The sequence below is a fragment of the Marmota flaviventris genome, chromosome 2 (assembly GCF_047511675.1).
Source record: "Marmota flaviventris isolate mMarFla1 chromosome 2, mMarFla1.hap1, whole genome shotgun sequence".
In the NCBI taxonomy this organism is placed as follows: Eukaryota; Metazoa; Chordata; class Mammalia; order Rodentia; family Sciuridae; genus Marmota; species Marmota flaviventris.
The window spans coordinates 183,556,999-183,581,274 of NC_092499.1; the positions used below are offsets into that span (position 1 = coordinate 183,556,999).

General features: G+C 44.1%; 1 protein-coding gene, 1 long non-coding RNA gene and 2 other non-coding genes across 6 annotated transcripts in view; 3 read left to right on the forward strand and 1 right to left on the reverse strand.

Moving 5' to 3' along the window:
• Positions 1–1,762: 1,762 nt before the first annotated feature.
• Positions 1,763–22,336, reverse strand: LOC117794816 (uncharacterized). 2 transcript variants are annotated; one of them, XR_011706765.1, is made up of 4 exons: positions 22,239–22,336; positions 20,019–20,095; positions 6,791–6,891; positions 1,763–1,847 (listed from the first exon to the last, which is right to left on the reverse strand). It is a non-coding gene; the product is annotated as an uncharacterized lncRNA (long non-coding RNA). The 2 variants fall into 2 exon arrangements; XR_004618689.2 differs by having other exon boundaries at positions 21,896–22,336.
• LOC114100614 (small nucleolar RNA SNORA71) lies at positions 5,984–6,116 on the forward strand. The gene has a single exon (XR_003584109.2). It is a non-coding gene; the product is annotated as a small nucleolar RNA SNORA71 (small nucleolar RNA).
• On the forward strand, positions 7,387–7,519 carry LOC114100612 (small nucleolar RNA SNORA71). The gene has a single exon (XR_003584107.1). It is a non-coding gene; the product is annotated as a small nucleolar RNA SNORA71 (small nucleolar RNA).
• Positions 22,337–22,574: 238 nt separating the features above from the next.
• Ralgapb (Ral GTPase activating protein non-catalytic subunit beta) overlaps positions 22,575–24,276 on the forward strand; it is a 104,371-nt gene continuing 102,669 nt past the window's right edge. For both annotated transcript variants that reach the window (XM_027945196.3, XM_027945199.3), the window contains exon 1: positions 22,575–22,781. The gene's annotated coding sequence lies outside the window, so the exon portion shown is untranslated. The remainder of the gene's footprint in view (positions 22,782–24,276) is intronic.

Sequence of the window (24,276 nt, forward strand, 5' to 3'; positions counted from 1 at the left end):
TAGGCACTCCAGTGACCCACTTCTTCCCAATAAACCCCACCTCCCAGTGTTTCCACCACTGCCCAATAGCCCATGAAGCTATGGATCCATCTGTGGACCCATCCACTATCAATTTGTTCCCTCACGATCTAATCACTTCCCCAAGGCCCATCTCTGAACACTGCTGCATTGAGAATCAAGCCTTGAACACAAGAGCTTTGGGGGAGTCTTTAAGATCCAAACCTAGGGCTGGGGTTGTGGCTCAGCGGTAGAGCGCTCACCTAGCACGTGTGAGGTCCTGGGTTCGATCCTCAGCCCACATAAAATAAAATAAAGATATTATGTCCATCTACAATTAAAAATAAATATTAAAAAAAACAAGATCCAAACCTAATAACAGGCATCAGGGCTTGGGCATCAGGGCTTGGTATGGTGAAGCACTCCTCTAATCCCAGCGGCTCAGGAGGCTGATACAGAAGGATGGCAAGTTCAAAGCCAGCCTCAGTAACTCAGTGAGGCCCTAAGCAACTCAACCTTGTTCTCTAAATGAAACATAAAAAGGGCTGAGGATGTGGCTCAATGGCTAAGCACCCCTGGGTTCAATCCCTGGTACCAAAAAAAAAAAAAAAAAAAAAGAAACGAAAGAAAAAAATTAACTAACTAATTAATTTAATATTATCAAATACATTTTCTGCATCTATTAAATTGCTCTTGGATTATGTTATGGGTTTGGTTTTTGACTCTGACACCTACTTTTAGGAGAGACAACCTGCTGTAGGCCCCGAGCATCTCTGCATATCCTTGCTGGCCATGCCCTGAATGCAAAGCCATGACTAGAGTTTATCTGGTTGTGTTTCTTAAGGTTGTGTTTTGCAATGTGCAACCTTGTAAGATAAGGTAAATGCACCTTGCAGACTAAAACCAGGCTTACTTCTGTTCCCTATAACAAGAGTGAATCCCCCAAAGCTCAGTGGTCCTCATCTAACAGCCTGTGTATGCATGCACCCATCATGGGCACTCAGCTGCGCCATAGGACTTGTAAGGCAAGAGGAACTGATGCGAACATCAAGCTCTGTCTTCTGCTTTTGCTATGAATAATAAAGTCCTTAGACTTTGACTTTGGAATTTCCTGTTCACTGCCAGTATCTATAAAACAGAAACAGGCTAACATGTCGGCTTGCAAGTAGAATTAACTCTTAGACCATGTATGGTTCTGGACACACTAACTTCATGACCTTGGAGTAGTTAATCAATCTTTCTGAGCTTTTATTTTCTCATTGGCAAATGGGATGATAATAATAATGTTCGGGTGCCGGATGGTGGCATCACCAGAGGGGCTGGCCGGCGACGTCCTCGCGGCGCCTGGTGGGTGGCGACATTCCTCTGTAGCCTGCACGCTCCGCGAGAGCGGCTGCAGGCGTTGGACGTTCACAGCAGATGGCGCGATCGTGTGTTGTTGACTCCAGGCGACAGGGCTGCTGTGCTGTAGGCGAACTTGTGCCCGAGAGCTCTTCCTGGACAGGGTCGAGAAGGTCTATGCTGGTAGTGGAGGACTGTAAAGTATGTTTATTGTCTTTGCACAGCCTGAGGTTGCTGACTCTGGCAATTTGGTAAAAGAAAGAAAGAAAGAAAAAAAAAATCCCAGCATGAATAGCAGAAGGGGCTTTGGAGGAGTTACTTCACCGAAACCTGAAACTTGGGAAACTCCATTTTGAAAATGCCAGAGTGCCCATCCCAAATATTATTGAAGACGTTGAAGTCAGGTTCAAGGACATTTGTCTGTCTTCTTTCTTCAAACGATGGTGGCAAGACATAATATTTGACTGGATTGGAGAATTGGAAGTTTTTCTCCTGGACAGCTGTCAAACCTGCAGTAGAACACAAGCAGTGGAGGATCTCTAAAGGACCTTAAAGGAAAAGACTTTTAGGGGTGAGTCCCAAAAACTCTTCCCATGGGATCAAACCTCTCTTTCTTCCACTTTTCTGGGAAATGAAAATCCAAAGTTTAAATAAATAATGACAAACAATAAAAACAAAAACAACCAAATAATAATAATAATGTTCACCAGGTAGGATGGATATCTTTGCCCATTTTAGGCTGCTATAACAAAATACTACAAAGTGGGTGGCTTATAGACAATAACAATTTATTTCCCCCAAATTCTGAAAGCTGGGAATCTGCGATGGAGGCACAGTAGATTCTGACCTGTGGGGGCCCACTTCCTGGTTTATAGAGTGATGGCTGTCTTCTCACTGTGTTCTCAAATGACCGAAGAGGGAAACAAGCTCTTCAGAGCCTCTTCTAAGGACACTAACCCTATTTATGAGGGCTCCACCCGCATGACCTGATTAAACCTAAACACCTTCCAAAGATCTCACCACCTAATACCATCATATTAGGGTATAGAGCTTCAACATATGAATTTGGGGAGCATTTGTCCATAACAAATGTTCCATGCGTGGTCGGTGAGTGCAATAATGGACAGAAGGAATAATGATTGGTTGCAAGGAAGCTTGAATGAGTGTCTTAGTGATCTTAGTGGTATGCTGATTAAATGAATTAAAATTCCTGAAATACTTGTGCTCAAAAATATTAGTCATTGATTGACATTATATTAATATTCTTTAATAGCATTGACAGGAGGCACTATACCAAAAGATACACTAGAGAAGAAGTGTTCATCTACTTCTATGATCTTTACATCTTTAATAGTTTCACATTCGTACATTCCTAAATAGAAGTTACTTATCATTTCATGATTAGTTCTTACTTTTCCACTAGACTTTAGATTAAATATTCTTTCTTCAGAGAAGCCCTCCTGTTCACTAGGCTAAATAAGTCACCACTGATATTATATTATACCATTCTACCCATTTCCTTTGTGGCACTCATTATGATTTTTAATTATTGTATTTTCTAACTTGTTTATTATTCCTATTAGGATATAACCAAAAAAAAAGTCTGTCTTCTTCGTTTCATTTTCAATGCTTAGTCCAGTCCTTGATAAAAAGTAGTTGTTCAGTAAATTTTCTGGATGAATGTAAGTCAAGATCAGTTGATTGATGAAAAGATGAATGAATGTATAGATGGATGCATAGATATGTATAGTTATTTAAGTGGATGGGAGGATGGGTGGCTAAATGGTATAAATGAATAATTGGATGGATAAGGAAGCTGATGTTCCATAAATATTTTCTGCATATGCAGATGCGTGGTCGGTGAGTGCAATAATGGAATAATGATTGGTTGCAAGGAAGCTTGAATGAGTGTCTTAGTGGCTTATTGAATCTCAGCTCCGCTCAGCCAGGGGCGCTGCAGGGCCACTCGCTCAGCCGCCGCTCTAGGCTGCCCTCGCGCGCGCAGCCGCAGTTCCGCCGGCACTGCGGGGCGTAGAGAGCGTCGCGTAACTGCTGCGGGATGCTTCTCAGCACTTTTCTGCACCTGGGTGCATTCCCTTCGGTCGCTCCGAGTGAGTCCCTGAGGGTGCGCGCTCCAGGCGTCATCTGTGCGAGGACCCCAGGTGGCCTCCAGGAGTCCCTGTCAACCCCGGGAAACCGAGGCCCGAGGGGCGGAGCAGCCGCCGGGGTCAGCGCTAAGCAGGGGGTCCATCCTGCGCGCAGGGCGGGGGGCCTCCCGGGAAGAGGCCCTCGGTGGGCAGCAGGCTCCCTCGGCCGCCCCAAGCTGACCGACTCTGAGCCGACGTCAGAGGCGCGCTCGGTGTCGGTCTGCGCCCGGCCAGTGGCGCGCGGGTGGGCCCGGAGCCGGGCGGAAGGCGCGCAGAGCCTCGGGTTTTTTTTTTTTTTTTTTTTTTTTTTTTAATATTTACTTTTTAGGTTTCGGTGGTCACAACATCTTTATTTTATTTTTATGTGGTGTTGAGGATCGAACCCAGCGCCCCGCGCATGCCAGGCGAGCGCGCTACCGCTTGAGCCACATCCCCAGCCTGCCCCGGGGTTTTTCACACCCGGTTCTCCAACTCATGGCATTCAAAGACCCGAAGCCTCTGGTCCGTCGTCTCATAGGGTCAATCTTTGTGTCACGTCGTAGGAACGATGAACGTTCCCCTCGACAACTTTTGAAAGCAAGAGCTAAAACCCATTTTGAAGACTGGTTGGTTGAAGTTTAAGTTAAGGACACTCTAAGGGCCCAGTGGGGCAGCGTCTGGACTCGCGTCCCTGCTTCGCACTGAAAGCCCTTTCCCCGTGCTTTTTTCTGCCTAGGCCTCGCTGCTGTGCGCCTCTCTTGCAGACAGATGACAGCTCTTCCTTGGACGTTTTCACTGGTTCTGCAATACCCAGTGTCCCCTTCTCTCCGCACTCCCCGGTGGGCGCCCAGTGTCCAGGGGGAGGATGTCCCTGGGTAAGTGTTGCTACTCATGAGCACCTGGAAATGGGGGGTGCCTCCTATATTGCCTTTTGTGGACACCAGTAGAGGGGAAGGTGATGGAGCTCTACCACGTTCTGAAAACGGTGTGGCAAAGCCTGTGTGCAGATACCTGTGTAGGTATTGGGGTGGGGTACATGGCTGAGTTTGGGGACCAGAAAGACCTGGGTAGATCCTGGCTAAGTTTCCTCATTTTCCTGAGCTTTACTTTCTGTAAAGTAGGGAAGCCGCCAAAGCTCTGGGGGGCGAAGGGTTTGACTGCTTTTGTTTTGCTTTTGAGCCTTTATGTCTGGCTACATGTAGATGCACAGTAATTGGGTGGATGAGTGAATGAATAATTTAGGCGTTTTGACCAGAAGTTGGTCTTCCCATGAACTTTTTTTCAATACTGTGCATTAAACCCAGGGTCTTGTACACTGAGCTATATACCAGGCTCTTTTCATTTTTTATTTTGAGACATGGTCTTGCAAAGTTGTCCAGACTTGCCTTAAACTTGACATCCTCCTGCCTAAGCCTCCCAAGTCATCAGGAATTACTGGCATATGGCACCATATCCAGCTTTTCCTGTGGACTCTTTTGATGGGGCAGGTGAAGCTTATGTTGGAAGAGATAACTGCATAGTGCTTAGGGTTATTTGAGCTTGACACTTAGACAGTCAGCAAGAATTTATCCATTTGAGTCTCTTTGGCAGAAGATGGGTCCCAGGTGATGAGGGAACCTTCTAGAACCTCTACAGTGTTATCAGAGTTTGCACAAAAATGATCTGAAAAGTTCTCTATGGAAGATGATTATTTGCCCCTGTGGAATTGTCAACTTCTTTCCTTGTCCATGAGGAAATGATGTAGTTCATAGATTAGTACAACAGCCCACATTTGTTAAACAGCTAGTTACTGTGCTAGAAGCTCTCCATATGCTTACAAGGATGAGTTTGACTAGGTGACATTTAGGTGACTCATCTGGTACTTCTTGTTTATTGGAAAGGTGGTACCTTAGTGTAGAGGGGCCTGTGAGAAGTGTCTCCATCCTGCCAGAAAACAGCTGGATGAGAGTGCTCCAAAGATGAGGTCTGTCCCCTGGAGGTCTGGGGCTTTGGTTCCCCAGGCATCACATATTCTGGGAAACAGATGGAAGTGAGATGAAAGTGGATTCTTGCTGGCTCCCAGTTTTATCCTTCCTGGGGTTTTTGATATGCATCTGGTTGTTGCTCTGCCTGCTTGGGTTCAGAATCTTCAGGGATCCCTTCTTTGGTGTATTGGCAGCAGAACATTTACATGAACAGCAGGAAGGGTTTTGGTATCATGCTAATCTGTACCCACATCTCAGTTGCTTCACTTCCGCCTCCTATCTTTGGGACCTTCTCTTATCTTCAGTTTAGTTCCCCAGAAAGCAGGAATACAGTGAGCCAGTTGTTCGAGGAGCACAAGTCCCTGTCTTTCACAACCTAAGAACTCCATCGGTTTTCTTTAGAGGTGTCTTCCCTTTGCCTTACCTATCTGGGTCATGATGAAGGAATTTTTGTAGTATTAGAAACAATTGCTGGGTCCTTGTGCTCAGCTGGGCTGGCTGCTCCTGGCTTCTGCCTTAGTCTCCTTTTATAGCAAGCCTTCAGTCCTTTTCTGCCCCTGCATTCGTAAGTGATCATGGGGTGTTCATGTCATGGTCTTTGGTAGTGCAGGCAGAGGAAATGTGGAAAGAACTGTCCTGTATTTGGAAGGTCTTACCCTGGCCTTCTGCTTCTGGCAGCTTTCCCACACTCCTTCTCAGTTTTGCTCATACCTTGGACTCCAGGGCATTGGCAGCTGCAGTGTGTGTGTTACTACTGCTATTGGGGCTTTCATTTCCTGCCCCTTCTTTTGGGAACAGTCTATGGGTGTTGTTGAAGTTCCTTTCAGCAGTCAGTAGAGTCACTGCCAGGCAGCCCAGCACACTCCCACAAACCTGCTTTGGCATTCATTTCAGCCTGTTGCTGGTTACATAGTAAGTATTGATTGCCTTGCCTTTGACCATCTACTGCCTCCCTCTTTAGAGTTAACTCTTATTTGTGAAGAAATGGTGTGCTTGCCAACATTTTTAGGATGCTTAGTGTCTGGTAGCTACTGTGCCAAACCATTTCTTGGTGCTTACCATGCCCTACTGTGAGCAATGACACCTGGGTGCCCATCAGTGCTCCTTATCTCTTGCAGATGAGTCCACTGTGTACAGAGGCACCATGGGAGTTGTCATTGTCAGGAACATTCTACACCCCAGGAATCTTGAGGTAAGATTTCTGGTCCATTTTCTGGTCTCTTGTATCGGATACAGCCCTGTTCCCAGGGGCTCTGGGTGATGATGTAGGGGAGCTGAGAGGTGAGATAAAGGTGGTACCATGGGTCCCCAAATCTACCACCCAACCAACCAATTCTAGATCACACCTGACCCTTCACATACCTTCAGTGGCTGCTGCAGGGGAAAGCCTCCAAGGTCCCACGTGTGGAATGAGAGGTCTCTGGGACATCTGCCCTCTCTACCTGGGAACCAGCAATAGCATACTGTAATGATAAATGGGTGGCATGAGAATCCCTTCTGCCGCTGTCTCAGGCACTGTACCACTGTGCTATACCTCCATCCCTTTTTAATTTTGAGATAGAGACTTACTAAGTTGCTAAGGCTGGCCTTGAACTTAGGATCCTCCTTGCCCCAGCCTTCCAAATTGCTAGGATTACAGGCATGCATCTCTGCATCAAACAGAACCTAATTTTTTTTATTTGAAAAAATGAAGTGGTGACAGAGTTGACTTTTGTTGTACTTGAAACCCCATGATTCTTACCATTACAACCCTAACATTTTTCCACTGTTTATGTCCAAAGTGACTTCTCTTTGATTCTCCTGGGCAAGGAGTTTGTATGGGGTTTCTCTAGAAAAGGAGGGTCATGGTTGGTTCCTGTGCATGGCTGGCTGGGCTGTTTTCATGAATTTTCCCTGTACTATGCCATAGGCTACTGGCATCTGCTTCTCTTCCTGGACCTGTCTCTGCCTGTGTGTGTACCTGCATTCAAAAGTGATCACGGGCTGCCTGTGCTCTGATCATCCATATTGCAGGGAGAGGAATTGCTGAAAGCCATTTCCCGTGTTTGGAGGGTCCAGTCTGTCCCTCTCAAATGCTGGTGCTTTCACACACTCTCGCTTCTTTCCTGCCAACATATTCTGATCTCAGGGATGCTGGGGGCCGCTGAATGAGAGTCAGTGATGGGAGACATTATGGCTTAGCCTCCTGTAATCAGAGTCCAAACTACATCTGCATCAAGGTTTAGATACTTTAGGTGTTCAAAGGAACCAGGATGAATGATGTATAATGAATAAGTGTAATACTAAATGATACGTGTTTGTGGCCACAGAATTTTCAAAGAGAAGCAGTCTTTTGTAAGTGTAAGGCTAGGCAGACAGTGTGCTGGGCAGTAGGAACATACCCCAGGGAGTAGGGAGCAGCATGAGGAAGACTTAGAGGTTGAGGTGAGCAAAAGCTCCTGTTCCACCGAGGAGACAGATGTATAGGCCAGTAGTGATAGCAGGGAGGGATAGACTTTTTGATTGTTCTCTAGTATTGAGGTTCCTTTTTCATTTGGCGTGAAAAAAACCTGGCAGCTCATATCTAATGGATTGGGTACATTCTCATTGATGTCAGCATAAAGAAAAATGGGGTAACCATTTTAGCCATTGGAGACCAAACACTTGGGGTAGGGATAAGGATGTAGCTAGTGTAGAGCATTTGCCTAGTATATGTGAGATCCTGGGTTCCATCTCTATCCACCACCAAAAGAAAACAAAAAAAGAAAAAGCACTTCATTAACCTCCCCTTTCTGTGGCCCTTTCCTCACTCTAGGGATGTTTCCTTGGATCTGGAGATTGTGGAAGGAAGGCCCGAGGGATGGAGGCACTGACCCTCTCAGGATGGTAACATGGGGTGCCAGCTCTCTTTATGGTGATTTATTGTCAAGAAGCCAAGTCAACCTGTGTTTCTGAGATTGAGATAGAAGTTCCAAGCCGCTGGGCTGGACTAACTTTCTCTTGGTCTGTGGTGTTGATTGTGGACACTGGCACAGCAGAAAGTGAAGTGTGATGTTGCCATGTGACACATTGCCAGACCTTGCCACTGTTGCCTCAGCACAACGTGGAAACTTTTACTCTGTACGATCAGGGCAAGGAAAGCCCTGGATTCTGGGGACTTGGGGTTCATAGGTGGAAACCCTTCAGCTGGCTCTGCCTCTCCTCAGCAGTGCCACGGATCCCGGGACGGGAAGACTGGTCTCCATCTCATGTGTGGCCAGCTTCTGTGTCTTCTTTCCTATTCCTGTTTTAACTGTTTAGATCTAAAAAAATGCTAATGACGTTTTCTATGCTGTGTCCTTGTCCTTTTACCTCAATAAATTTTTAAATATGCCCTGCTGCTTGTTCTTTGCTTTTCATTTATTTGTTTGCTAATAGCTCTGTGCACCAGCCAGACTGAGTTTAGAGAAGGTGGGTCACAGGAGCAGATCTTCTGGTTTCACTCATTGAGAATTACCCCTTGGCACACTCCCAAGGTTTGCCCAGGGGACTATGAGATGGGTTGTAGGATTTGGCCGAGAGATTGAATAATCCTGTGTGCTTTTAGGAGCTCACATGTAGAAGTTAGAATTGAGTTGGCTGAGGGAAGGGGTGTAGGCCTATAATCCTAGCACCTCTAAAGATCAAGGTAGGAGGATCCCAAGTTTGAGGTCAGCCTTAGCAATCTTAATAAGACCCTGTCTCAAAATAAAAATTAAGGGCTGGGGCTGTAGCTCAGTGGCAGAGTGCATGTCTAACATGTGCAAGACACTGGGTTCTATCCTTAGCACCACATAAAAATAAATAAATAAAACAAAAAAAGGCATTCTGTCCATCTACAACTACAATTTTTTTTTTTTTAAATTAAAAGGACTGGGGATGTGTCTCTGTTAAAACAACTCCAGGTTCAATTCCCAGTACCATTAAAAAAAAGAAAAAAAGTTGAAGAAAATAGTTGATTGACAAATTATTTTTAACAATTTTTTTCCTTTGGTACTGGGGCCTTGCTAAATTGCTAAGGCTGGCCTCAAATTTGCAACCCCCTTGTCTCAGCCTCCTGAGTCACTACGATTATGGGTGTGTGCCACTGTGCCCAGAGGGGTCAGGGATTTGGGAGGGAAGATGATAGTGAGGTGGACATAGCGAAAAGGCAGGGCCAAAGATCTGGAGGAAGGCAGTAGTGCTCTGAGCCCTAGGTGATGAAAGTACACCAGGATCTGGAGTGAACTTAGGGGGATGGTTTTGAGCAGAGGTGGGAGTAGAGTACACAGAGTCCCTGGGAGGACTCTGGAAGCATAGTAGGCAAATGCCGGTGTTGGGATTTCTATTTATCACCAGGTCTATTTGCTCTTTGGGGATTATGTTCAGTAGCAACAATGTGCTCAGCATGTGTGTGTATAACCACCTGTGAGCACATGATCTGTCTTCACTTTTCAGGTGAGGTCCATACAAAGGAACACTCCCAAAGGCATGACAGAGAGGGGAGAGTCCATTGGTTTATTTCTTCAATTGAAACTGAACTCACTGTGACGGGCTGAGGGGAAACCAAGCCCTCAGACACCTCAAGGCCAGCAGGCGCATTCTTAGGACTGAAGAGCACTCTGCCAATCACTTCTTTTTTTGTACTAAGTATTGAACCCAGGGGCACTTCACCACTGACCTACACCTTGAGTCTTTTTTTTTTTTTTTTTGAGACATCCCATTAAGTTGCTGAAGCTGGCCTCAAATTTGTGATCCTTCTGCCTCAGCCTCCCAAGTTGCTGGATTATAGGTTCTGTCAGCCATTTCTGGCAGAGGTCTATATCTCTGTGTTGCCCTCCACCATAATTCTTACCCAAGGACCATTTGTCATCTCCCTTTTGCTATCTGAAAGATCCTCCCACCCTGCCCCAATCCCTTATGATCAATTTCGAGCTACCATGGTCCTTGTCCTTTAGTGAGAAATGAACACATTTTTCCCAATGTGGCCAAAGTGTCCCCCACCCCCACATTTCTGAGTCCACTGACTAGTTTTAGTGATGTTTTACTGTTGGTTCCTTGATGTTGGTAGCCCCCTCTTTCCTTAACAGACTGACTATTCCCTCATGGCTGAGTAGCCCCCTTCAGCAACTGAGAGCAGGTTCTACTTCCCTCCCCTTTCGTGTCTCTGTGCCTCTCTCATCATAGTTTTCCTGACTCCCGATCCTGGGGTCTCTGATGCCCTGCTTAGCCTCTGCTCCACAGGAGAGGACAGTGATGGAGCACTGGGAAGGAAAGGAAGAGATGAGATTGCTCTGACTGGTGGAGAGGAGTAGGGCGATGGGGAGCCTCAGGGGTCTGGGACATGATCATTTAGGTGGCTTGGCCCACAGTTGCCAAAATTTCCTTCTTAGGAAGGAAACTGATTTGTGAAGGGTTCACAGACTGCCTTCTCTTTTTGCATCCTAATGACTCCATAGATCACAGGCCAGGTCTCCTCACTTTTTGTAGTCTGCCTGTGCACTCTCACCTCACACAGCCCTCCCCACAAGAATCCTAGCCCCAACCTCTACTACTTACAGGTCCTCAAAATGTTCTTTTCCTGCTATGCACCTGAGTGTCATTTCCCACTTCAGAAAGCCACTCAGCTGTCACTTCCTTAGCTACACCTCCACCCAGATTGACTCTGTCCTTCCATTCATTCATATCAAGTGTCAATTATGTGCAGGTAAAATTCTAGGAACTGATACACAACACAATCAAAAGAGCAAGTCCCTGTTTTCATAGTACTTACATTTTGGAGAACAGCGACATATCATAAAATAAGGTACTAAAATATGTAGTATATTAAAGAAGTACTAAGGGAAAAAATCATAGGGAAACAAGATAGAAGTATTTGGTTAAGTTGGCGGAGTGACCTTTTGCACTGAGGAGACAGGAAGGCCTTGTCTGGGAGGAGTGATTTGAGTGAGGGCTCTCGCCCCTGAGCATTGACTGCAGCCTATGTAAGCTACAAACTATCAGAGCATACACTGACTATGGTGTAGATATTAGGTGTCCCCAAAAAACTCATGTGTGAAACAATGTGAGTGGTTTAGAGATGAAATGATTGGGTTATCAGAGCCTTAACCCAATCAATGCATTAACCCACTGATTAACTGGGTGGTAACTGTGGAAAGTAGGTGTGGCTGGACATGTAGGTTATAGAGGCTTGCCTTTGAGGTATATATTTTGTACCTGGTGAGTGGAGTCTCTCTCTGCTTCCTGGTACCATGTTTCCAGCTACTTTCCTACACCACACTCTTCTTCCATGATATCCTGCCTTGTCTTGGACTCTGAGGAACGGAGTCAGCCATCTATGGACTGAGACCTTGTAAACTGTGAGCCCCCAAATAAACTTTTCCTCCTCCTAAATTGTTCTCATTGGGTCTTTTGGTTGCAGCAGTGACCAAACTGACTAAAACAACTGGGGGTGCTAGAGAGCTCTCTCTACCAGGCCCAGTGACCTGGGGAGGCAGGAGGTGTCTGAGGCCATTGCAGTGCTCCTCCTGTTTTTGACCATCTGTCGGCTTGAGGTGAAGTTGACAGCCAGATGAGACCAAGATCAACAAGTCAGCACTGCACTCAGGGCCAGGTTCCCCCTCTTGACTCTGCTTGCCCCTTGCCCACGATCATAAGTTCAGTAATTGGTAAAGCACAGTCACCCGAGGGCAGCCATTGATAGATCTAACCCATGACCTTAGTTCAAAACCAATAGCAGTAGCTGGGAATGGTGGCACATGCCTGAAAGCCCAGCAACTTGGGAGGCCGAGGCAGGAAGATCACAAGTTCGAGGCCAACCTCAGCAATTGAGAAGGGCCTAAAGCAACTTAGTGAGACCCTGTCTCAAAAAATAAAAAAGGGTTGGGGATATAGCTCAGTGGTAAATCACCTCTCGATTCAATCCCTGGTACCAAAAATAACATACATACATACATACATAAATAAAACCTAAACCAACAACAGTGATAACCAAGATTCCTTGTGGGGGAGCTTCACATAGGTCATGAACCTAACTGTTTACAGGAACAGAAACAGGAAGACATAGAGGGTCTGCACCCAGGAGTTCGGAGCATTGAGCTCCTGTTTCAGGTGAGAGAACTGTTTCTAGAAGTCTTACAGGTGGAAAATACTCCAACTTCCAAACCACATTCGTACTCCACAAGATCTGGCTGTGGGCAGCACTCAGACTTCCACAAAGCTCAGGTTCAGTCTTCTCTGAATTCCTGTCTTTTTTTTTTTTTAATGAGAAATCTTGATGTTTACCACCACTGTGCCCAATACTAGAGAGAGCACATTGACACTCATTACAGCCAACAGAAACGCCAGCACAGTGCCTGACAGCTGGAAAGTCCTATCAGCACTCAGGGATGGGAATGAGGCCAGTGGCAGCCTGGACAACATGGAACAGGAGTAGTTTTTGTAGGTCCTTTGGCCTCCAGGGCTACAAATGCCATGTCACCAGAATGCCCTACTTGGCCAGCATTGGGAAACCACCTAATGAAATCATAAGAACCTGGTATGGCCACTTAATTGCTGTGAGGCCTGAAGTACGTTCTTTTGCCTCCCTGAACCTCAGTATCTGGCTCTGTAATTTGACCACAGAGTAGCACTTACTCCAAATAGCAAGGATTAAATCAGATGATGCATGTTAAATGCATGATAAGGTGCCTGCTTCATGCCTCAATAAATGTCAGCTATTTTTATCTGATGAGCATATATCCCAGTGGGGCTGGTGTTAATCATCACTATCACTGGTTGAACTTTTATTAAATGCCATGCACTGTATTAAGCCCACATATATAATTACCTCATTTAATCTTCATACCATAGTGGGGTAGATTTAATTATCCTCCATTTTACAAATAAGGAAGTCCAGACAGGGAAATGAAGGGACCTGCCTCACACCTAATACCAGTTTTCCATTTCCTGGTATATGAAGTAGTGAAAACTGTTGCAGCCTGATTTCATAAAAAGCATGAGTATAGCAGGCTTCAGAAGCTTCTTTGTACTGGGAAACTGGAAATTGGATATTTTACTAGTCCATCCATTGGCTTCAAATTATTGCCTGTTATCCTGTCTTCCTAAAAGATTCTCCATCTAGAGGTCCTGCAGATTGAACTTGTGACCCTGACATGTATAGGGACAATAGCCAACACCCAAATATCAAGTGTCCTTCTAACAACTGTTGTCTGAAGCAGGAGTGATCCCAGGTCTTTAGAACTGGAGGAAATCTGAGAAGGGTATTACTGAGGTGGCCCAAGAATCAGAATTAACGTCAAGAAAAGTCATGATCCTGCCTGGGCGTTACTGCTGGGTACCAGAAACCTATGAGAAGCAGCTGGTGGGAGATGACATGACAGAATCAAGACAGGAAGATGGAGAGCTAGACTGAAGGCTCATTTGTCCATCCAAAGATATAGGTTTTAGTCATGGTGCAGGGAATAGAGATATGGTGATGAACAAGTAAGTTTCTGCCCACAAGATGGTCACATGTATGCAGATAAGTTCTATTGATTCACACATCAGGTATTAATAGATTAGTCAGTATGCATCAGGCTCTGATGCACAGTGGGCATCAGTGGGGCATACAGCTCTGAACAAAGCAGATGAGGGTTCTTAAGAACTGTTATAGTCTAGAACTATGTTGTCCAAAAGAACCAATATGAGCCTCAGTACCACAAAACAAACAAATAAACAAAAAAAACACACATTGTTTTCCATGGTAACTACATTAAAGAAATGAAAAGAAGCAGAGGAAATAAATTTTTAGTAATGTATTTTAGTTAGCCCACTATATCAAAAATATCATTTCAACATGTAGTTAATATTAAGAATTATTGTCACATGTGGTGCCACACACCTGTAATCCCAGCTACTCTAGAAGCTGAGGCAACTTCTTAAGGTCAGCCTCAGCTTAAGGTCAGCCTCAGCAACTTATCAAAACCCTGTGCTAGTCATCTTTTCCTCACTGTAAACAACATACCTGACAAGAACAACTTAGAAGATGAAAAGTTAATTTAGGTTCATGGTTTCAGAGGTTTCAGACCATGATCATCTGGCCCCATGGCTCTGAGCCTGAGGTAAAGTAGGAGGGCGTGGTACAGGAAAGCTGCTTAGTTCATGGCAGTCAGGGGGCAGAGAGAGAAATGAGGAGGAAAGATATAGTTCAAGGGTACACACCCAGTGACCTACTTCCTTCAGTCATGCTCTACTTGCCTACACTTAGCACTCAGCAATCCATTCAAATTACTAATCCATCAAATGGATTAATCCACTAATAAAGTTACATTCTCATAATCTAATCATCTCACCTCTGAACATTCCTGGATTGCCTAACATATGAGATTTTGGGGGGATATTAAAGATCTCAAAATTAAAATTTAGGATGTAACTCAGTGGTAGAGTGCCCTGGGTTTAATCCCTAGTACTACTACTACTAGTAGTAGTAATAACAACAACAACAATATCAACAACAACTAAATAAAACTGCAGCCAGGCATGGTAAAAGTCTGTAATACCAGAGACTAAAGAAGCCAAGATGGGAAGATTGCAAGTTTGAGGCCAGCCTGGGCAACATAGCAGGATTCTGTCTCAAAATAAAAAATAAAAAGAGCTGGAGATATAGCCCAGTGGTAGAAGGATTGCATAGTGAATCTTTGGGATCCATTCCAGTACCATAAACCAGCCAACCAACCTCTGCAGGTACACTGCCCCCAAGCAGAAGGTATGTGTGAATTGGGCCTTTTTTATTGAAAGGGTATTTTCTGGGTGTTCTGGGACATGAGTGAGCACCCAGTGAGAGCCCAAGCTGGCAATTAGGACTACCTGGAAAATGGTGCCCTTAACAGTGGAAGAGGTGGGCTCAGGGGAGGGAGTTTAAGAAGGCCATAGGCAAGAGGGGATGACACTAGTGAGGGCAGTCCAAGGGTTTGCATGGGCTAGGGCAATTTTTTTTTTTTTGGCATGGTTCCTTTCAGTTCCTGTCAAGTCCAGACACCAACCCTTCAAGTTTTTTTTTTAATTATAAAATATGCCATTCCTGATTAATTTCATACTTATCATCACAGGAAGTTACATTGTTTAGAACTCATTATTGCAGCAGTATAGATATTCTTGATTTTATACTTCCCTAGACTTTATTCAATGATGGATATGTCATTAGTCATGACAGTTTATCATCTGGTTGATAACTTTTTCTCAAAGATTGTTACTATGCCTCCCTGATGAGAACTATAAATATAAGTCTTACCCAGAGTATGCAGGAAAATGTGAATAATTTATTTTCTAGTCATGCTAAATTTACCATTTGGGCTTTTGTTTTATAAACATAAAGCAACACATTTTCCAACCATGTGTTAACTATTCAGGCCAGATTGTTTATTTTTGGTACTGGGGAATTAACCCACGGGTGCTTTATCACTGAGCTACATCCCAAATTCTTTTTATCTTGAGACAGAGTCTTGCTAAATTTCTGAGGTTGGCCTTAGACTTTCGATCCTCGTGCCTCAGGCTCCAGAATCACTGAAATTACAGGCATTGTGGACCATGCCTGGTTCTGGTTTGTGATGGCTTTAGATGCTGATTTTTGCTGCAGCCAGCAGGGAGCAATACAAGGGGCCTGTGAGCAGAGTGAGAAGAGCAGTCTCCATTTGTCTCTTTTTCCTAGCCTGAAGACAATGACAAAACAATGTCACTGCATCAGTTGGAGGTGTGACAGTACATGGGGGAAGTACGTGTGGTACTATGGAATAATATGTCAAAAATCTTGGGGCTGGGGATGTGGCTCAAGTGGTAGTGAGCTCGCCTGGCATGCGCGGGGCGCTAGATTCAATCCTCAGCACCACATAAAAATAAAAGATGTTGTGTCCACCAAAAACTAAAAAATAAATATTAAAAAATTCTCTCTCTCTCTAAAAAAAAAAAAATCCTCCAAGGATATCATGAACAGAATATGTATGTCCCTGCCCTGCCCACAATTCGTATGTTGAAGTCTCATACCCAGGTAATGAGATTTAGATAAAGGCATAATAAGGTTGGAGCTCTGATGATGGATTTGATGCCCTTATTAAGAAGAGACAACAGAGCATCTCTGAACCATGTGAAGGCATAGCAAGAAGGCAAACCAGGAAGAGGGTCTTTAACAGGAGTCAAATCATCTGGCACCTGGAGCTTGGACTTTAGCCTCCAAGATTGTGAGAAACAAACTACCTAGTCTGTGGCATTTTGTCATAGGTTAGACTGGGTGGGGCCAGAAGAATTAACCCGGGTCCCATGTAAAATACCTGAATCCTGTCCAAGGGCATGCCCACTGTTGAGTCAAGGACCTCCCATTAGGCCCCACCTCTTTAAGGTCCATGCCATCTTGCTTTAGGGTCCAGCCATCAAAGAGACTTGGGAGACTGAGGCAGGAGGATCCCAAGTTTGAGGGCAGCCTGGGTAACTTAGCAAGACCTTGTCTCAAAATAAAAAGGGCTGGGAATGTACTTCAGATGTAAAGTGCCCCTGGATTTAATCCCCGCCCCCCCCCACACAGAGGGGTCCACACCAACTCCCAACACCACCATCCTAAAGATCAACTCTCCAACATATGAACCTTTGGGGGACACACTTAAACTGTATACACACTGTAGCACTAAGCCAGGGTGGTTCTCTACAATTACAGAAAAAGGAAAAAAAACAAAAAACAAATTGGCTACAGGCCTTCCTCACATGCAGCTGTTCAGTTAACTTTTTCTCAATTATGGCTCTTAAAATGATCCATTTACCACTACTGTATGATTTACCCCAAAACTTAATGGTTAAAACAATTACAATACTTATTTCACTCATGAATCTGCTCCATGGAATGAGTTCAATAGGGTCAGCTTATTTCTGTTCCTTTTGGTGTATGTGTGGGGAGGGACTTGAAGTCTGGGGCCTGGGATCATCTAAAGTCTTCCTTATGCAGATCTCTGGCCATGGATGCTGTCAATTGAGATTTAGCTAGGGCTGTTGGCTGGAACCTCTGTCTGGGCTCTTTGCATGGCCTGGGCTTCCTCCCAACATGGTGGCTGGGTCACTAGAGTCAGCATTGTGATGGAGAGCAAGTCAAGTGGAAGCCTTCTCCTCTTAATGACCTACCCCAAAAAATCACATAGCTTCAATTCTGTCTAATCAGTCAACCAGACACAAAGGGAGGGAACAATGCTTCCACCTCTCAGTGGGAGAAGTGTCAGTGACATTGCAGTAAGGATTGTGGGGTGGGTCACACTGATTGCTGTGGCCATTTTTGGAGAACATCTGTCACAAAAGTTTACACCACTGCTTCTCCTTTATCCAATGCAATGCCTTTCAAACACACTTTACAAAGTGACATTTTTACATTACAGTTTTAGGCAAAGATACTCCCCAATTTGTTCTACATCTCTGGTCAGTAATCATGCTTTGGAACAAAAGCGTGTACAGCATCTCATATATCTTGTAGTTTGTTGTATATGTACACTTTTCTCATGTTTCAAAGTATTTGGATGTTTAGTCTTTAATTTTCCCTCAAGGCATGTGTATATGCATGTGCATGTTATCTTTATATTAGTTTAAGCAAATCCCTCAGAAGTTTTAAAAAATTAATAAAGAGTACAGGGGGGGAAATCACCTTTTAAAGAACGACTCACTTGCATCTCTTCTCCACCAACCCCCACCTGTGTTAAATCTGTCTTTGTGGTCAGTGCCATCAGTTTTTATACCTTACATTTTATGTAAAAGCCAGATTTTAAGCAAAATAATTTATTGGTTACATAATTTTGTTTGCCTTGTTGCATTGACTTTTTTAGTTGCTGTTAAAAATATTTAGGTACTCCTGAGCAAAAGAACAAAGCTAGAGGTAGTATGATACCTGGCTTAAAATATCCTACAAACTAAGCACCTGTAATCCCAACAGCTCCGGAGGCTGAGGCAGGAGGAATGCGAGTTCAAAGCTAGCCTCAGCAAAATGAGGTACTAAGCAACTCAGTGAGACCCTGTCTCTAACTAAAATACAAAATAGGGCTAAGGATGTGGCTCAGTGGTCGAGTTCCCCTGAGTTTGATTGCTGATACCAAACAACAATAGCAACAACAAAACATCCTACAATCAAGAATAACCAAAACATCACAATACTGGATAAAACTATCATATGGACCAAAAGAAAAGCATAGAGAAGAAGGAAATAAATTCACATATTTACAATCAACTGATTTTTTGACAAAGGCAGCTAATATATACATTGGTGAAAGTTTCTTCAATAAATGGTAAGGGGAAATAGGATATCCACAAGTCAAAGAAAGAAACTAGATCCCTATTTCTCATCACCTAAAAAAAATCAACTTAAAATGGATCAAAGACTTTTTTTTTAAGAGAGAGAGAGAGAGAGAGAGAGAGAGAATTTTTAACATTTATTTTTTAGTTTTCGGCGGACACAACATCTTTGTTTGTATGTGGTGCTGAGGATAGAACCCGGGCCGCACACCTGCCAGGCGAGCGCGCTACCGCTTGAGCCACATCCCCAGCCCCATGGATCAAAGACTTAAATGAAACACCCAAAACTATGAAACAACTAGAACAAAATATACAGGAAATGTCAAAGGACACCAGTCTGGGCAAATATTTTTTGGATAATATTGTAAAAGCACAGTCTAGAAAAGCAAAATTCAATAAATGATATTATATCAAACTAAAATCTTCACAGCAAAGGCAACAATCAACAGAGTGAAGAGACAAACTATGCAATGAAAGAAAATATTTGCAAGCTATTCATCCAACAAGGGATTAATTTCCAGAATATATAAGGAACTCAGCTCAACAGTAAAACTACTACACCACAAAAGCAAAAACAAACAAAAAAGACAAATAATCTGACTTAAAAATGGGTGAATTATCTGATAGACATGTCCTGAAAGATGTTAAACAAATGTCCCAACAGGTGCATGAAAAAATTCTCAATATCACTAATCATCAAGGAAAATGCAAATTGAAACTAAAATGAGATACCATCTTCCCCTAATTAGAATGGCTACTATCAAAAGGACTAAAGATAACAAGTGCTGATGAGATTTGAAAAAGAGGAACTCTCATCAACTGTTAGTGGGAATGTAGATTTGTACTGCCATTATGGAGAACAGTATCACAGTTCCTCAAAAAACTAGAAATAGGGCTGGGGATGTGGCTCAAGCGGTAGCGCACTCGCCTGGCATGCGTGCGGCCCAGGTTCAATCCTCAGCACCACATACAAACAAAAATGTTGTGTCGGCCGAAAACTAAAAATAAATAAATAAATATTAAAAAAAAAAAAACAAACTAGAAATAGAACTACTATGTGATCCAGAAATCAGTTATGTTTCAGAGACATCTACATTCATGTGTTTACTGCAGCACTGTTCACAATAGCCAGGAATCAGCCTAGGTGTCCACAGATGGATGAATGGATAAAAAAGTGGCATATATATATATATATATATATATATATATATATATATATATACACACACATACATACATACATATACACATACATACATACACATACACACACACACACAATGGTATAAAAAATGATATTGCCAGGTGTGATAGTACATACCTGTAATCCCAGTAATTCAGGGGTCTGAGACAGGAGGGTTGCAAGTTCAAGGCTGGCCTCAGCAACTTCATGAGATCCTGTCTCAAAAATAAAAAATTAAAAAGGTCTAGAGGTATAGCTCAATGGTAAAGTACCCATGGGTTCAATTGCCAGTACCAGGGGAAAAGAATGAAATTCTGTCATTTATAGCAACGTGAATGGAACTGAAGGTCATTATGTTGAGTGAAATAAGCCAGATACAGAAAGACAAATACTGCAAGTTCTCACTTGTGACAGTTTAAAAGTTGATCTTGATATAGATAAAGGTAAGGGGAGAGGGGCATGAAGAAAGATACAGAGGTGGCTGCATAGGAGGAATAACATCTAGTGTTCTGTAGCACAGTGGGATAACTATTGTTGTCAATAATTGAATATTTCACAATACCTAGAAGAGAGGATTTTTAATGTAATTGTCTGTATGTCTGAGGTGATAGATATACCAATTACCCAGCTTTGATCATCACTCATTGTGTACATGTTTGAAATGTCATACTGTACCCTATACATATATATATATATATATATATATATATATATACGTATATACATATAATTATTGTGTGAATTAAAAAGAAACATTTTAACAAAGATGATAAAAATTAAGTGCTATTATTTTAAGTAGAAAAAAATCAATTCAAAATCATATCTATTATGGTAAACATAATTATGAATGCATATAAAAATGACCATGGGAAAAAAAACAGAGGATTGTAAGATAATAATGTGTGGGATTTTAAAATTTCTATTATTTTTTACAGTATTATTTGTGAAATAAAAACAATAATAAAACAAAAATCCTAGGTGTTTAGGTTGGAATTGAACACACAACTTTTTCCATTTAAATCAGTAAAAATGTACACTATTTCATTCAAAAGCTGCCCATGAGGCAGAATTTCAGGAATTAATTAAAGCCACAAGGTGGGGGGATGGAGGTATTTTCATAATCTCAAAGGCTTTTAAACATTTAAAGCTTCTCTGTCCTCTGTATCTGTCACTCTTCCAATTCCCATCTCCTGTTTCGCTTCTAATCTATTACAAGTGTTCATTATTCATTGTTAAGAATGTGTCTGGTTGCAAGTAACAGAAAACTCCAGAAACAGAAAACTATGGCATAAAAAAGATTCTCCCCTCACAAAACGGGAAGGTAATACAGGGTTTGCACTGGTGCCTGGGTATGCCCTTTTGTCTTTCTTTTCTACCTTTCTTAGTACAGTCCACTCATAGTCTCAAAATGCCTGTTGCATCTCGGTTGGAACAGTGAAGTAGGCAGAAGGAGAAGGACACAGATTTCCCAATACTCTCCTTTTATTCTAGGTTTCTAGGCCTTCAGTCTATATTTTATTGTGCAGGACTCTGTCTCACTGCCACACTTGCAGGGAGCTTGGTGACTACATGCTTTGCTTTTTAGCCCCTGTAGTGTAGAAAGGGAAAGGAGGGGTGGCTGGAATAGATATTGAGTGAGTTTCCTAAAGTATGTGTCACGTTGTATTTAAATGTTTGATCCACAATGTGTCCTGGCACATTCTTACCCCCTTTTCCTCTTCATTTCTGAAGCTACTTTCCTGGGCTTGAGGAATTGCTCTCCTGTTTTACCCGTTCTAGGGGAATACCAGTTCCTTTGCCACTCCTTTCAGAGGGTGAGGAGTTGCATTTTCTTTCTCTCTTTGCTCTTTTCAGACAAGCATGCCTTCAGCACTACTCAACATCCTGATCTCTCCCCCTCCGAATATCCAAGGTCAGTCTCAAGGCCAGCCCTTCCGTGAATTTCATCATTCCTCCCTCCTCTTTTCTCTCTGCCCAAGTTTCCCCCTTTACACACACAAGGTACTTGGGCTAACCTCACTACTGGTATTGTTTTCTTTGTTGAAGTCGAAACAAATTATTTAAAGTGGTAGGTAGTCTGGTGCATGGCAGGTGCTCAAATCAGCATTTCTTGCTATTAAAAGTCTTATCTCCCATATCAAACTCAGTTACTTAATGAGAGGCTCTGAACTGATGTCTGATTCATCTTTTTAACCCACACCAGGCCTGGCTAGAACGCAGCTCTTAACTAACGCTGTGCCTGTCTAATAAGGCGCCGGGCAAAAGGCATAATTTCAAAGAAAGAATGCTGAAACGGTGGGATGTGAGAAATTTCTTCAGCGTGAGTGGCAGCCAGGATCTTTCAGAGAAGCCCCTTACTCCTCCGCACTGGTAGCAGGCTTGAGTCTAGATTGTCGTATGAATCATTGGGACACAGTTGGAGTGGCTCCCCGGCTGCAAGGAGGTACCGGCATCCGTCACTTCACTTATCGCTCTCCACTGGAGCCGGAAAGGGAGGAGTGAACATGCCTCGCGCGGCCCTCTGGGATGGCTGCGCACGCGCAGCTTCCGGCTCCATGTCTCGGGAATTATTTGACACCACCGGCTCGGCCCTTCAGAAGTCTCTGATCAGGCGCACCGCGCAAGCGCAGTGTCCCATTTGGCTGGGGAGTTATTTGACGCCGCCGCCCCTGGCAGTCGGAAGTTGCCTGAGCAGAGCCCCGCCGGCCGGCCCGACCGGCCTGCGTCGTCCCCAGGCGCCCTGGGAGAGTCACCGACTGGTGTACTGACTGACCGCTTGAGGACGGCCGGCCGGGGCGGTGAAAGAGCAGGCCTAATGGCGCGGGTCGCGTGAGGCGGAAAGCTGAGTGCGGCCGGCGGCGGCGCCCGCCCCAGCGATGCGGGCCCCGCCCGTCGCCTCAGGTAACCGGGCTGTCGGCCCCGCGGCGGCTAGACCCTCCCCTCCCATCTTCTTCTCTTCCCTTTGGCTGTCACTGGACTGCTGAGGCTTGTTTCTGGGCTCTGGGTGCTCCAGGCGCCTGACCTTCGGAAGCGCATCTCCGAATTTTGAGGGAAGCCACCGGGGTAGGGTACCTTGGCCCTAGGGTCGGCGGCTTCTCTCTGGTCTGTGCAAACCCAAGCTGGCCCTTGGGAGCTGCCCTGGCCGGGCGAAGCTCTCTCCTGGCAACCCGCGGGAGGGGGCGGGTCTGGAGCCTGGAAGACAACTCTGCGAAGAATTTGGTCCAGCGGAAGGGTTGGCGGAGTTGCTGCCGCCCAGTGGGGATGATGCTGCCCATTGCACGGTGACGCTGGGATGAGGAAGAGTTGGTGATGAGAGTAAACAGCTAACCCTTTTCAGCGCTTGCTGTCCTGCAGGCTTTGTGCCAGGACGTACGTTCTGCACATCTAAGTTCACAACAACCCCTTGAGGTGATGGGTGTTATCCCCATTTTATTGGCGAGGTAACTGAGGCCCTGAGCTGTTAGGTGACTTAGGTTCCCAAGGTCACATAGCTGGTAATTTGAATCCAAGCCATCTGGCTCCAGAGTCAAGTTCTTAACAATTAGGTCAGTGGCTGTCCAACTTTGCTGCATGGTAAAATCACCTGGGAAGCTTTGAAAGATTCTTGATTCCCACATAACACCCCAGACAAATTAAATCAGAATGTCTAGGTGGTGGAAGTCAGCTGTCATTATTTTTGGAAGTTCCCCCTGTGATTCACGTGTTCAGCAGAGTTTGGACCACAACAGTAGGTAATTCTGCATCTCAAAAGCTGCATCAGTGTTTCTCTAGCTTAAGTGTGCAAGAGAAATGTCTGAGCACTTGTTAAAAGTGCAAGTTCCATCCGTAGGGATCTTTTCAATAGGCCCACTGGCTTCCATTACACCTGTGATAGGCTGTTGGGGGTGGGAAGTAACTTTCTTTGCAGGAATTCTGAGTCACCTGGGCCTTTAAAATGAGTACATCTGCTGTAAAATTGTTGGTTTGCAATTTCCTAAGTAATGCAATACTCATTGGTATGGTGTCTCTAACCTTTTGGTCTTCTTTGCATATGCTGTTCCTCTCCCTAGCCAGTCCTCTAAGCTTTCTCAACACTCTATCCAAATACACACTTCTGCTCTCTCATACATACAATACACATATCCTTTTCTTACTGTCTCTAGCTGTGTAACTACCACATTTACTTCAAGATACCTCTGCCCCAACCCCCATTCATTTTTGTTTTTTCAGTCTCCTATTTAGCACCATCATAATGGAATTTACCAGTTATTTTCTACAGTGTTAGTTTTGTCCCTTCTACTGGATTATGAGTAACTTGAGGGCAGGGACCATATTTTCTCCATCTCTGTCTTCCTTCCAGTGCTTTACATAGATACTCTTAAAAGTTTTACTTAATGCAATATTTGAGTCTCTTTTA